Raw genomic sequence first — 15,083 nt, 5'->3', positions numbered from 1 at the left:
TACAGTTCCAAGGCTGTGAAATTGTCCAAATCAAGGCATTATCAGAGATGCTATTTCACCGAAAGTTGGATGCTAGTAGAACCTGGAGTTTGGCCACAAGGCAAGTATGTATTAGTATTAGTATTGCACATGTGTAATAGTTCATAAGAGAATACTCTCATATTTGTACTGTTAACCACAGTCCATCTTCCCCCACATGGTTCACCGTGTTATACAGTTTCATGCTGTGTACAGCCACTTTCATCATAGAGTTCTGCAGTCATCATGCTGGTAAACCTTTGAATGTTTTCCTTAGTGCAAAAGAAAAAATCCCATACTGCCCTGTTGTCGACTCTTGGTGTTGTTATAGTACCTTCTTTGACACTGATGCAAGAATATTACAATATTGCTGTTAACTATAGATCATAAGTTACATTAATTGTATATTTCCCATACATCGTTGTATTCTTACCACCTTGTAATAGTGATGTACATTTGTTCTAGTTCATAGAAGAACATTCTTGTATTTGTGCTATTAACCACAATCCTCATCCACCTCTGGGTTCACTATGTTAATCAGTCCCTAGATTATTCTCTAGCTTTCTTTTTTTTTTTAAAGATTTATTTATTTTATTTAATTTCCCCCCCTCCCCTGGTTGTCTGTTCTTGGTGTCTGTTTGCTGCGTCTTGTTTCTTTGTCCGCTTCTGTTGTCGTCAGCAGCACGGGAAGTGTGGGCGGTGCCTTTCCTGGGCAGGCTGCACTTTCTTTTCACGCTGGGCGGCTCCTCACGGGTGCACTCCTTGCGCGTGGGGCTCCCCCACGCGAGGGACACCCTTGCGTGGCATGGCACTCCTTGCGTGCATCAGCACTGCGCATGGCCAGCTCCACACGGGTCAAGGAGGCCCGGGGTTTGAACCGCGGACCTCCCATATGGTAGACGGACGCCCTAACCACTGGGCCAAAGTCCGTTTCCCCCTCTAGCTTTCTTTCTGTGCATCTCTAGACTACCCTTTTCAGCCCCAATCCCATTTATAAACCAGCAGTATTAGTTATACTCACTATGATGTGCTACCATCCTCTCTATCCATTTCACACTTTAACCATCAAGTTAATTGAAAATTCTACATACGTTAAGTATCACTACCCCTTTTTAGTGTTCAGCCTATCACCTAGTAACCTATAGTCTAGGTTTTGACTCCATTTGTTTATTCTTTGTATTTAGTTCATATTAGTGAGACCACACAATATTTGTCCTTTTGTGTCTGGCTTATTTCACTTAGCATAATGTCCTCAAGATCCATCCATGTTATCATATGTGTCCCAATTTCATTTCTTCTCACAGCAGCATAGTATTCCATCATATGTATATACCACATTTTGTTTATCCATTCATTGGTTGATGGACACTTGGGCTGCCTTCATCTTTTGGGGACTGTGAACAATGCCTCCAAGAACATCTATGTGCAGACATCTGTTTGCATCACTGTCTTCAGTTCTTCTGTATATATTCCTAGTAGATGAATTCCTGGATCATACAGCAACTCTATATTTAGCTTCCTGTGGAACCACCAAACTGTCTTCCACAGAGGCTGCACCATTCCATATCCCCACCAAGAGTGAAGGAGTGCTCCCACTTCTCCACATCCTCTCCAGCACGTGTTACTTTATTTTTAAAAAGATAATGGCCATTCTATGAGGTATGAGATGATATCTCATTTTAGCTTTGATTTGCATTTCCTCATAGCCAGTGATACTGAATATTTTTTCATGTGCTTTTTCACCATTTGTATTAATATTTGCTCTTGGGAGAAATGTCTCTTTAAGTCTTTTGTCCTTTATTCAATTGGATTGCTTGTTCCTTTATTGTTGAGTTGTATGATCTCTTTAGATAGCATGGAAATCAAACTCTCATCAGATATTTGGTTTCCAAACACCCTCTCACATTGAGTGGGCTGCCTTTCATCTTCTTGACAAAGACCTTTGAAGCACTAAAGTTTGAGGAAGTGGCATTTATCCATTTCTTCCTTCATTGCTCCTGCTTTTGGTGTAAGCCGTAAGAAACGCCCACCCACCACCAGTCTTGATGTTTCCCTATACCCTCCCCCAGGAGTTTTATGGTTCTAGGTCTTTGATCTATTTGAGTTAACCCTTGCATCAGGTGTGAGGCAGGCATCCTCTTTCTTTCTTTTGGATGTGCATATCCAATTCTCCCAGCACCATTTGCCAATTAGATTGTTCTGCCCAAGCTGAGTTTGACAGCCTTGTCAAATGTCACTTGACCACACATGTGAGGGTATGTTTCTGAACCATCAATTCAGTTCTATTGGTCTATATGTCTTTCTTTACAGCAGTGCCATGATGTTTTTACCATTGTAGCTAGTTAATGTGATTTAAAGTCTGAGAGTGAGAGTCCAATTTCGTTCTTCCTTTTTAAGATGTTTCTGGCTATTTGGGCCCCTTACCCTTCCAAACAAATTTGGTAATTGGGTCTTCCTTTTTTTTTTTTTTTAAGCTGTTGAAATTTTATCAGGATTGCATTGAATTTGTATATCAATTTGGGTAGAATTGACATCTTTTTTGTTTTATTTAGTTCTTTCCCCTTCACCTCTCCCCGCCCCCACACTGTTGTCTGCTCTCTATGTCCATTAGCTGTGTGTTCTTCTGTGTCCACTTGCATTTTTGACTGGTGGCACTGGGAATCTGTGTCTCTTTTTGTTGCGTCATCTTGCTGTGTCAGCTCTCCATGTGTGAGGCGCAACTCCTGGGCAGGCTGGGCTTTTTTCTGCTTGGGGTGGCTCTCCTTGAGGGGTGCACTCCTTGCACGTGGGGCTCCTTGTGCACATCAGCACTGCACGTTGACCAACTCACCACACAGGCCCTGGGTTTGAACCCCGAACCTCCTATGTGGTAGGCAGATGCTCTATCAGTTGAGCCAAATCCGCTTCCCAGAATTGACATCTTAATGATATTTCATCTTCCATCCATGAACATGGAATGTTCCTCCACCCATTTAGGTCTTTTTTCATTTCCCCTAGGAATTCATTATAATTTTCTGAATACAAGAGCTTTATGTCCTGGTTAAGTTATTCCTAAATATTTGATTCTTTTTGTCACTATCACAAATGGACTATTTTCCTAACTTCCTTCTTAGATTGCTCATTACTAGTATACAGAAACACAACTGATTTTTGCATATTAATCTTGTAGCTTGCCACTCTGTGAATTCATTTATTACCTCTAGCAGCTTCGTTGTAGATTTTTTGAGTTTTCTAGGTATAAGATCATATCATCTGTAGAAAGTGAAAGCTTTACCTCTTCCTTTCCAGTTTGAACCCCCTTTATTTCTTTTTCTTGCCTGACTGCTCTAGCTAGAACTTCTAGCACATTATTGAATAATAATGGTGACAGTGGGCATTCTTGTCTTGTTCCCTACCTCAATGGAAAAGCTTTCAATCTTTCACCATTAACTACAATGTTAGCTGCAGGTTTTTTATATATGGCCTTTATATAAACTTTATATAAAATTTCCTTTGATTCTTATCTTTTGGAATGTTTTTATTAAGAAAGGATGCTAGATTTTGTCAAATGTCCTTTCTGCATCAATCGAGATGATCATGTGAATTTTCATCTTTAATTTATTAATGTGATGTATTATGCTAATTGATTTTCTTGTGTTGAACCCTCTTGCATGTCTGGAATAAAACCCACTTGATCATGATGAATAATTCTTTTACATGTTGCCAGATTTGTTGAGGATTTTTGCAGCTGAATTCATTAGGGAAATGGGTCTGTATTTTTCTTTTTTTTGTAATATCTTTATCTGGCCTTGGTATTGGGTGATACTGGCTACATAGAATGAGTTTGGTAGCATTTCTTCCTGTTAAACTTTTTTAAAAGAGTTTGAGAAAGATTAGTATTAAATATTCTATGAATGCTTGGTAGAATTTATCTGTGAAGCAATTTTGTCCTGGACTTTTCATTTTGGGGAGTTGTTTGATGACTTATTCAATCTCTTTGCTTGTGATTGGTTTGTCGAGGTCTTCTATTTCTACTAGGATCAGTGTAGGTTGTTGGTGTGTTCCTAGGAATTTTTTCATTTCATCTACATTTTCTAGTTTGTTGGCATATAGTTGTTCATGTATCCTCTTACAAACTTTTAAAAAAAAATCTTTCTTTCTCTCTCTCTCTCTCTCTCTCTCTTTCTTTCTTTCTTTCTGAAAAGAATTTTATTAAAGGTCTTGCTAGAAGGGGCGCATGACCTGGATAAAATGGCTGGCACCTCTTCTTCTTTTTTAATTTGTCAGTCTAGCTAAGGGTTTGTCAATTTAGTTGATCTTCTCAAAGAATCAGTGTTTGGTTTTGTTAATTCTCCATTGTTTTTGTTGTTGTTGTTGTTGTTCTAAATTCATTTATTTCTGCTCTGATCTTTGTTATTTCATTCCTTCTGCTTGCTTTGGGCATAGTTTGCAAGCTGCTTCTTTACTAGTTCCTCCAGCTGTGTAGTTAAGTTGTTGATTTTCACTCCTTTTTCTTTTTTTAATGTAAGCTTCAAGGGCTATACATTTCTCTCTTAGCACTGCTTTTGCTGCATCCCATAGGTTCTGATGTATTGTTCTTGTTTTCATTGGTCTTGAGATATTTATTGATTTCTCTTGCAATTTCTTCTTTGACCTACTGATTATTTAAGAGTGCATTGTTTAATCTCATCTATATGTGTATTTTCCCTTTTTCTGCCTATTGTTAATTCCCAGCTTTATACCATTTTGATCAGAGAAAGTGCTTTGTATAGTTTAAATCTTTTATAATTTATTGAGATTTGTCTTGTGATCCAACATATGGTCTATCCTAGAGAAAGATCCATGAGCACTTAAGAAGAATGTATATCCTACTGTTTTGGGGTGGAATTTTCTGTCTATTACATTTAGTTTATTCATCATATTATTCAAGCTCTCTGTTTCTTTATTGATCATCTGCCAAGATGATCTGGTCAATGATGAGAGCGGTGTATTGAAATCTCCAACTATTATCTTAGAGACTATTTTTCCCTTCAGTTTTGCCAGTGTTTGCCTCATGTAATTTGGGGCATCCTGGTTAGGTGCATGTACATTTATGATTATTATTTCCTCCTGGTGAATTGTCCCTTTTATTAGTTTATAGTAACCTTTTTGTCTCTAATAACAGTCTTGGTTTTAAAGTCTATTTCATCCAATTTAAGTATAGCTAATCCAGCTTTTTGTTTTATTTTGTTTTTGTTACTGCATGTGTGTAATATCTTTTTTTCCGGCCTTTCACTTTTGTTTTTTAAGGAGGTACCTGGGATTGAACCCAGGACCACATACAAGAGAAGTAGGTGCTCAACCACTGAGCTACATCCATTCCCCAATGAGAGTTGGTCTTTTCATTTGTATTTTTTTTCTTTTCGTTTGTTTGTTTTAAGGATGTATCAGGGATCAAATCCAGGACCTTGTACCTGGGAGGCAGGCACTCAACTGCTTGAGCTACATCTGCTCCCAACTTTCATTATTAATGTTTTTGTATCCTAGGGTCTAAGGTGAGTCTTTTGTAGACAGCATATAGATGGCTTATGTTTTCTTATCCATTCCACCAGTCTGTGTCTTTTGATTGGGGAGGTTAATCCTTTAATATTCAGTTTTATTATTGTAAAGGCAGTTCTTCAGTCTTTTTGTCTTTTGGGTTTTATCTGTTATATCTTGTTTAAACCACTCTTTTTACACTTTTAGTTACTTTTACCGATACATTATTCATATCTAGACTCTCTTCCAAGACTTTCTTTCCTGTTTTACTTTTCAGAGCACTCCTTTCAGTATTTCCTACAAAGTCAGTGTCTTGGTTACAAACTCTCTCAGTTTTGGTTTATCTGTTAATAGTCTAAACTTGCCCTCACTTTTGAAAGACATTCTTGCTGGATATAAAAGTCTTGGCTGACTGTTTTTCTCTTGCAGTATCTTTAATATATCATACCACTACCTTCTTTCCTTCCTGGTTTCTAATGAGAAATCAGCACTTAATCATATTGTGCATCTCTTGTATGTGATGAATCTCTTTTCTCTTCTCTCAGAATTTTCTCTTTATCTTTGACATTTGACATTCTGATTAGTATGTCTTGGAGTAGGTCTATATGGATTTATTCAGATGGGAGTATGTCATCCTTCTTGGACATGGATATCTATGCCCTTTGTAGCAGTTTGATATGGTTATGAATTCCAAAAATAGATATTGGATTATGTTTGTAATCTGGTCTGTATCTGGGCATGATTAAGTTATGATTAGGGCTTTGATTGGGCCACATCATTAGAGAGTTGAGACCCCACCTCTTGGTGGGTGGGGACTCACAGATAAAAGGCATGGCAAAGGACAGAGTTGAGGGTTTTTGATTTTGGAGTTTTGATGTTAGAGTTTGATGATGAAGTCTTAAGCTGGAGCCCCAGGAAGTAAGCACACAGAGGAAAGAGAAGAAAGCCCTGGAAAGAGAGGACCTGAGCCAGGAAAAGAACACAGAGGAATAGAGACAGCTCCTTAATCTGTTCTTTTGTATGTTTGCTTTCAGAGGTCCTGTCTTAAAGCTCACTGATCCTTTCTTCTGCCTCTTCAAAACTGCTGTTATACACCTTCAATGTGATTTTAGACAAAGGTGTAAATAGTTTATTAAGAAACAAGTAACTAAGACATAGCTGTGGGCATGCTGCAGGTTAAGTCATGCCTCCAGCATATTTTTAATTTCATTTATTGTGACTTTCATTCCCATAAGATCTGCTATTTCTATGTATGCCTTCAAATTCTTCTTTGTGCTTCTTGATGTCCTTAATCTCTTTAGTCATTTCATTGGCTTTATTAAGGATTTTAGTTTAAACATCTATTATTTGTTGTCTCAACTCTATTATGTCATCCAGAGGCTGAGTTTGTTCCTTTGACTGGGTCATATCCTCCTGTTTCTTGGTGTGGATTGTAATTTTTTGTTGGTGTCTTGGAATTTGATTTACTAGATGCATCTATTCTGGGCTCAGTTTCTGACTTTAATCTAGGGCTTTCTATTTGATTGGTTTTGTGCTAAAGTCCCTCTTTGATACTTCATTCAACTTAATTTAGAACTTTGCAGTAGCTCATGTTTAGCCAATCTGAATTTCTTCCTCTCTATTTCATCTCTTTCTTATCCTTTCACCCTTGCTGGTTGTGGAATAGGAGCCAAGGATGCAGTTGTTACTATAAGTCATGGAGGCTAAAGTTCCGTGCATTGCTCCAGGAACCAGTGATGCTTCTCCCACCTTTCATCCCTGCCAGGGGTAGGCACAGAGCCTCAGCCAAACCATGAAGGCCAAGACCATTTGTAGTTGCCCAGAAAGACTGATAAAGCTCCATGCCCTTTTCTCCCCTGCTTGGAGTAGGGATGGAGCTGCAGGTATGGGCAGCAACTAAGCCTCAGGAGTCAAAATTGATTGCAGTTGCCCACATAGACTGATGAAGCACTGGCCCCCCTCCTCCCCTGCCAGAGGTGGGAATTGAGCCTCTGGTGTCCCCAGCAATCTAGTCCATGCAGGTTGAAAGCTCCTGCTGTTGCCTGGAGAGGCAATTCCAGGCAACACTGTCTGCTTCTGCTCTGTCGGGCAGAGATGGAGCCAGAAATGTGTCCAACAATCCAGTTTGTGCAGGCTGAAAGCACCTGCAGTTGTGCAGAGAGGCTGGGAAACTCTGGCCCCCTGTTGTCCCTTTGGGGGCAGAGGTGGAGCTGTGGATGTGTCCAATAATCTATTTTGTGCAGGCTAAAAGCAGCTGTAGTTGCCTTGAGTGGGTGAGGGAGCACTGGCCCTTCTGCTGTCAGGGGTCAGGATAAAGCCACAGAAGTGTCCAATAATAATCTAGTTTGTGTGGGCCGAAAGGGGCTGCAGTTGCCCCAGGAAGGCTGAGGGAGCACTGTCCCTTCTGCCTTGTCATGGATGGGGATGGATCCACAAGAGTGCCCAACACTCTAGTCCATGAAAGCCAAAAGCACCTGTAGTTGCCCAGAGAGGTTGAGGAAACACTATCCCCTCCTATCTGATTGGGGATAGAGATTTGTCCATTGTTGGCTTACCAATCTAGTCCATCTGGGGCAAAAGCACCTGTACCTGGATAGGCTGTTGCAGGTCCTTCCAGCTTTCTCCCTACTGGAGGTGGGGCTACAGCCCAGACTAGGGCTGAAATCTGCCCTGGGTGGAAAAAAGCCAGTCCCTACCTTCACTGTGATTTTCAGTCAGCTCCACTTCTCATTCTGGGGACAGAGTTAGAATGGAGGCTACTGGCCTCTTTTCAACTTCGATAGTTTCAAACTGTAACTGTTCTTAGGACTGGACTTTAGTCAGCTGACTTTACCAATTAGTAGCTGAAATCAGTATCCAAAAGATTCTTCCTCCCCTGTTTTTTTGGCAAATGGAGCTTCCAACTTTAGCCAGGGAATAGCTCCCAAGGTGGCTTGCACCACCAGTGGGGGATGGGCACCTGCCTCCTTGGTGTAGAGTACTCTACACACAAATCTTCACTGCACATGGGCAGTCTTCTCATTCCATTCTTCCAAAGTTGTTGCAGGCTGCTCTTCTGGTCTCCTGGGTCCCCCAAACAGGTGTTAGCTCTGGCTGTTTACTAACTGCTCTGTAGGATGAACTGAATCTTGGAGCTCCTTATTCTGCTGCAATCTTGCCCCCTGTGATGGTTAGGCTAATGTATCAACTCAGCCAGGTAATTGTGCCCAGTCATTTGGTCAAGCAAACACTGGAATAATTGTAATACAAGGACATTTATGGGCTTTAGTCATTAGTGAGTTTGCTGCATCAATGGCTGATTACATCTACTGTCAACCAGGGAGATTGCTGTCAGCAATGAGTGATGTTTTATACAGTCATTTTAATGTCTTAAAAAGGGAAGTCATTTCAGCATTCAGAGGAATTTCCCAGCTTGTCTTTGGATAGCCAGCATCTCCAGGTAGCTCACCAGGGACCTTCATTGGACTTTCATTGGAGCCCTGGTTTGCAACCAGCCTGCAAAATCTGGACTTGTGCATCCCCACAGTCACATGAGAGAATTTTATAAAATCTCATACTATTACAGATATCTCCTGTTGATTCTGTTTCCCTAGAGAACCTTAACTAATACAGCTTGGTACCAGAAGTGGGGTGGTTCTTGAGGAATAGATGAGATTTCTGAGGTGGTTCTGGGAGTTTTGCAATTGGCTCTCTACTCTAATTGGACTCAAGAATAATGATTCCCTTTCCAATAATGAAGAGGCTACTAACAGTCCATGGCGTGAGTTGGCAATGGAGATATGCAAAATATCATCACTGGATTCCCCTACTCTACTTCCTCACTTTTAAGATGCAAGGATCTGGATGAGAGTGTTTTCTTTTTACAGTTTTTTTTTTTTTTTAGTTTTATTTTATATACAAAGAACTAGCATTGTTTTAGTCAGGTAGATATCCTGGACAGGTCATTCAAAGAAGATCAATTAGTCCAACTTGATAAAGCCTGTATCTTTCATGTACTGACAGAAACATTGGTGGCACACATTGAGACCATATTTCTTGATCAGACCGTGTCGGTTTGAGCAGATGTGGCAAGAATGGGAACCCTAGCCAAATTTTTGGGGATGGTGCCAATAGAGCTGCTGGTGACCTATCTTGCTCTCAGGGTGCAATGCGGGAAAAGGAAAGAGGCGTGCATACATGCTGAGAGTGTTTTCAACACCTTAATAGAATTTTGTGTAGTCAATAGGTAAAATGGTGTTGACTGGCTCCTCCTAGATACTCTGGATACAGTTACAAAAGAAAGGGATGAGGTAAGGCTTCAAAGTTGCAACTTAAATGCTGCATGAATGATGTGAAAGTTTCTATGTGTGCTCTGAAAGAAAATTTTTCATGCAGCACAGGCTTGAGATTTCTGAAAACCAGACTCAGTCTTTCATTGTTCCAGTAGCAGAGTTACAAAGGAAACTAAAATCTCAACCTTGCAGGGTATCTGCTGTTAAATTGCAAGCATTGATTGGAAAGGAGTGGAAACCTTAAGATTGGGATGGAGACATATGGGATGATGATATTGGTGGGACTTTGGAACGCTTAATTCTGTTGAGACTTTGCCAGATAAACCTGTGATGGTTTGCCCTGTAGAGACCACACTTTGTCAACTATGTATCACCTGGCCCTGGGAAGTCCCTGGGAAGTCCAGACCTCCTTCCAGCTCTGAGGTGGGTACCAGTCAAACTAAAGCCTGCACTGCCCAGCCTCTCACCTTCCCCAGGGAGTATGGGCCTCCTCCCAGCCCTAAGGCAGGCACCAGCCAAACTCCAGCATGGACTGCCCAAACTCCACCCTGCCCTAAGGAATCTGCCTTCCAGCCGGTGCCTGAAGAGATTAATCCTGTCTTACCAGAAAAAAATACAAAGGAATGTCCTGAGGTTGGTAGCTTGCAAGGCATTTCTAATCTTTCTGCTCACCCACCCCACCACCCCCTCTTATCTTCCAGACTTATTACTAGGCTAAAATCACTTATTACTTATTACTAGGCTAAAAGGAGAAATATAAAGTGTGACCCATGAAGAAGTACACTATACTCTGAAAGAACTGATGAGTTTTCCAAGTTACATAGAAAGAAATCAGAGGAATATGTGTGGGAATGGATCCTAAGGATATGGGATAATGGCGGAAAGAATATAAAGTTGGATCAGGCTGAATTTATTGATATGGACCCACTAAGCAGCAATTCCATATTCAATGTTGTAACTTGAGGGGTTCGAAAGGGCTCTAACAGTTTGTTTGGTTGGCTGACTGAAACATGGACCAAAAGATGGCCTAGCATATCTGAGGTGAGATGCCCAATTTTCCCTGATATACAGAAGAGGAAATTCAAAGGCTTAAGGAAATTGGAATGCTAGAATGGATTTACCATTTAAGACATTCCCACCCAGCCCAGGAATGTCCAGAGGACAAATCTTTAACCAGGACTGTGAGGAATAAGTTTGTAAGACTAACTCCATTTTCCCTGAAGAGCTCTGTGGTTGCTCTTCTCTGTAGTCCAGATATTACTGTAGGGAGGACTGTAATGGAATTAGAATCCTTAAACATTGTGGGCGTTAGTGTTCCCCCCTGTAGCAGTTTGATATGGTTATGAATTCAAAAAATAGATATTGAATTATGCTTGTAATCTGATCTGTACAGTGGCCTGATTGAGTTATGATTAGGGCTTTAATTGGGCCAGTCATTAGGGCATTGAGTCCCCACCCCTTGGTGGGTGGAGATTCACAGATAAAAGGCATGGCAAAGGACAGAGTTGTAAGTTTCTGATGTTGTTAGAATTTGATGCTGAAGATCCGGGAAGTAAGCTCACAGAGGAAAGAGAAGCCAGCCCCAGGAAGAAAGGAACCTTGAACCCAGAGAAAAGCAAGCCCCAGGAATGTCAGAACCCAGGAAGCCTGAACCCTCAGACATCTGCAGCCATCTTGCTCCAACACGTGAAAATAGACTTTGGTGAGGGAAGTAATTTATGCTTTATGGCCTGGTCTCTGTAAGGTACTACCCCAAATAAATACCCTTTATAAATACTAACCAATTTCTGGTATTTTGCATCACTACCCCTTTGGCTGACTAATACCCCCTTATGAGGTTTGCAATAATTAACTGGCCATAAGGCTGTGACTCCATTCTGATCCATGGAGCAAGCTGCCTATGGGGGCTAGGAGGCTGTCCATCCCCTCCCAGGAATAAACAAAGTGGAGCAGATAAGGGTCTTTTCCCCAGGCACTACCAACTGCACCCACTTTCCAAGACCTCCTAGCCAACTTCCCCTGGCCATTTAACTTTAGGCTATACTCCACTTCCCTGCCTATTAATGTACTACATAAAGTCATACCCACCACCCTCTAGGGGTGGGCTGAAGTCTCTCTTCAGACCCCCACCATACTGGTGGGAGAGCTTCCCAAAAAACTTCCTGCCTGCAAACATGTCAGTACTGTGTCCCAGTGAGCACCATTTTTCTCTAACAATGGGGATGATTGGATCTCGGGCTGGTAAAAGTCAAGTATGGGCAGTTAAGAGCCAAAGACAAGGTGGGTGTGGCTACCACAATGAAAGGCAGATTCAAAGAAGTAATGAAAATAGTCTGAGTTGCATGGAGTTATGGCATTGGCTAATACATCATGGAGTACCTAGACATGAAATAGATGGGCAGTCTACTAAATTTCTTCTGGATCTGTATAAACAGAAGATTTCTAGGTCAAGTGAACAAAACCCTAACTCTAATTACAGACACAGAGAATCACAGCCCCTTAATTCCCAGACTTGAGAGTTTACAGGCCCAGAGCTTCTTAAATGAGGAGAAGGCCAGGTACCCTTGGGGACAATCCTGTTAAACTGCCAAAAATTTATACTGTTTATCTTCCTCCCAGCTTTCCCCAAGGAGACCTATGGCCTTTTACCAGAGTAACCATGCATTGGGGAAAAGGAAATGAGCAGACATTTCAGGGATTATTAGACACTGGCTCAGAATTGACATTAATTCCAGGAGACCCAAAATGTCTCTTGGTCCACCAGTCAGAGTAGGGGCTTATGGAGGTCAAGTGATTGATGTGTTTTAGCTCAGGTCCATCTCACGGTGGGTCCAGTGGGTCCTTGGACCTATTCTGTGGTTATTTCCCCAGTTCCAGAACACATAATTGGAATAGACATACTCAGTAACTGGCAGAATCCCCACACTGGATCCCTGACTTATGGAGTGGGGGCTATTATGGTAGGAAATGCCAAGTGGATGTCACTAGAACTGCTCTGCCCTGCCTAGCAAAATTGTAAATTGAAAGCAATTTTAGATTCCTCGAGGGATTGCAGAGATTAATTCCACAGTCAAGGATCCAAAGGATTCAGGGGTGGTGATTCCCACCGCATGCCCATTCAACTCTCTTATCTGGCCTGTGTAGAAAACAGATGGATCTTGGAGGATGACAGTAGATTATTGTAAGCTTAACCAGGTGGTAACTACAATTGCAGTTCCTGTCCCTGATGTGGTATCATTGCTTGAGCAAATCGACACATCCCCTGGTACCTGGTATGCAACTATTGATGTGGTAAATGCTTTTTTCTCAATAGCCGTTAGTAAGGACCACCAGAAAGTTGCATATTATTAGACAGAAATATATATATATATATATGCACGTCTGTTATTTTTTTCAAATAGACCCCACTTTAAAAAAAAAGATTTATTTATTTATTTATTTCTCTCCCCTTCCCTGCCCCGACTATTGTCTGCTCTCTGTGTCCATTAGCTGTGTGTTCTTCTGTGACACTTGTATTCTTGTCAGCGGTACCCGGAATCCATATCTCTTTTTGTTGCGTCATCTTGCTGTGTCAGCTCTCCGTGTGTGTGGTGCCATTCCTGGGCAGGCTGCACTTTTTTCGTGCTGGGCAGCTCTCCTTACAGGGTGCATTCCTTGCCCATGGGGCTCCCCTACATGGGGGACGCCCTTGCATGGCATAGCACACCTTGTGCGCATTAGCACTGTGCGTGGGCCAGCTAATCACACAGGTCAGGACGCCCTGGATTTGAACTTTGGACCTCCCATGTAGTAGGTGACACCCTATCGGTTGGGCCAAATCAGCTTCCCTGTTACTGTTTTTACTTAGAGACTAAGTATATTTAAGGTAATGTGTATGTTTGCCAAGTGTAAAGGCGTGGATTATTATGGTTAGACTAATGTGTCAACTAGGCCAGGTAATTGTGTCCAGTTTGGTGAAGCAAGCACTGGGCTAATTGTAATACAAGGACATTTATGGACATTAGTCATCAGTGAGTTTATTGCATAAGATGGCTGATTACACCTATAATCAACCAGGAAGATTGCAATCAACAATGAATGATATTTTATCCAATCAGTTGAATGCCTTAAATGGGGAAATATTTCAGTATTCAGAGAGAATTTTCTAGCTCCGCTTTGGACAGCCAACATCCCCTGAGATCTCATGAAGTACCTTCATTGGAGCCCATGGTTTGCAGTCTACCTGCAGAATTTAGACTTGTGCATCCCCACGGTTGTATGAGAGAATTTTATAAACTGTCATATTATTTACAGCTATCTCCTGTTGATTCTCCCTGGAGAACCCTAATATACCCGCTCAGTCCAGATGTTAAAATTTTAGAGGATTTGGTTTTCATTGAGCCTTGTCAAAAAGGAAAACCTCTCTTACTAGTACTCAATATCCAGTATATATAACTATAAATGTACTATATTTTAAAATTTCTGATTGAAATCATGCAAAATAGTATAGATCAGAATTCTTGTTTGTAGAACACAAACCTATAGCGTTTGCAATATGTAAAAAATAAAGATTAACTTGTATACATAATTTTATAATCATAATTTAGTATTTTTTTCTTAATTTTATAAGCATCGAGATCTATGAATATTTGCTCTTAAACATGGTGATTTATGTTTTTTCTGAGGGTTAAGTTTTAATCTCTATTGAGAATATTTTTCTTCCAACTCAAATATATGCCTTTGAAATTGTTCATAGTGAATTGTTCTGTTTATGGCTACTTTCCCAAGTTATATTTTGATTTGGGTAGGAAATTTCATTAGTTCAATTTTATGGTTTAATGTGAAATGTCAATAATTATTTTTCATTAATTCCTAAAGGAATGATCTGAATTTGTTGATGAATTTTTTTTTGTGTGTGAAGATGTGATTTATTTATTTGTATACTTTTTAATTTTTAAAAGATACTTAGATTACATAAATGTTACATAAAACATATAGGGGATTCCCATATGGACTGCTCCCTATTCCTCCCACACTTTCCCACATTAACAACATCCTTCATTAGTGTGGTACGTTTGTTACAACTGATGAACACATTCTGGAGCATTTTCCACTAAGTGTGGATTATCATTTACATTGTAGTTTACACTCCCTCCCACATTTATAAATTATGACAAGATATACAATGGCCAGTATCTGTCTTTGCAATGTTATTCAGGATGATTCCCAAGTCCTGAAAATGCTCCCAAATTACACTTATTTTTCCCTCTCCTTGTCCCCAGAACCTCCAGGAGCCACTGCCTCCATATCAATGATAGA

This window comes from Dasypus novemcinctus, chromosome 11 (genome assembly GCF_030445035.2).
Source record: "Dasypus novemcinctus isolate mDasNov1 chromosome 11, mDasNov1.1.hap2, whole genome shotgun sequence".
Classification (NCBI taxonomy): domain Eukaryota; kingdom Metazoa; phylum Chordata; class Mammalia; order Cingulata; family Dasypodidae; genus Dasypus; species Dasypus novemcinctus.
Note: the sequence above shows the minus strand (reverse complement) of the source record.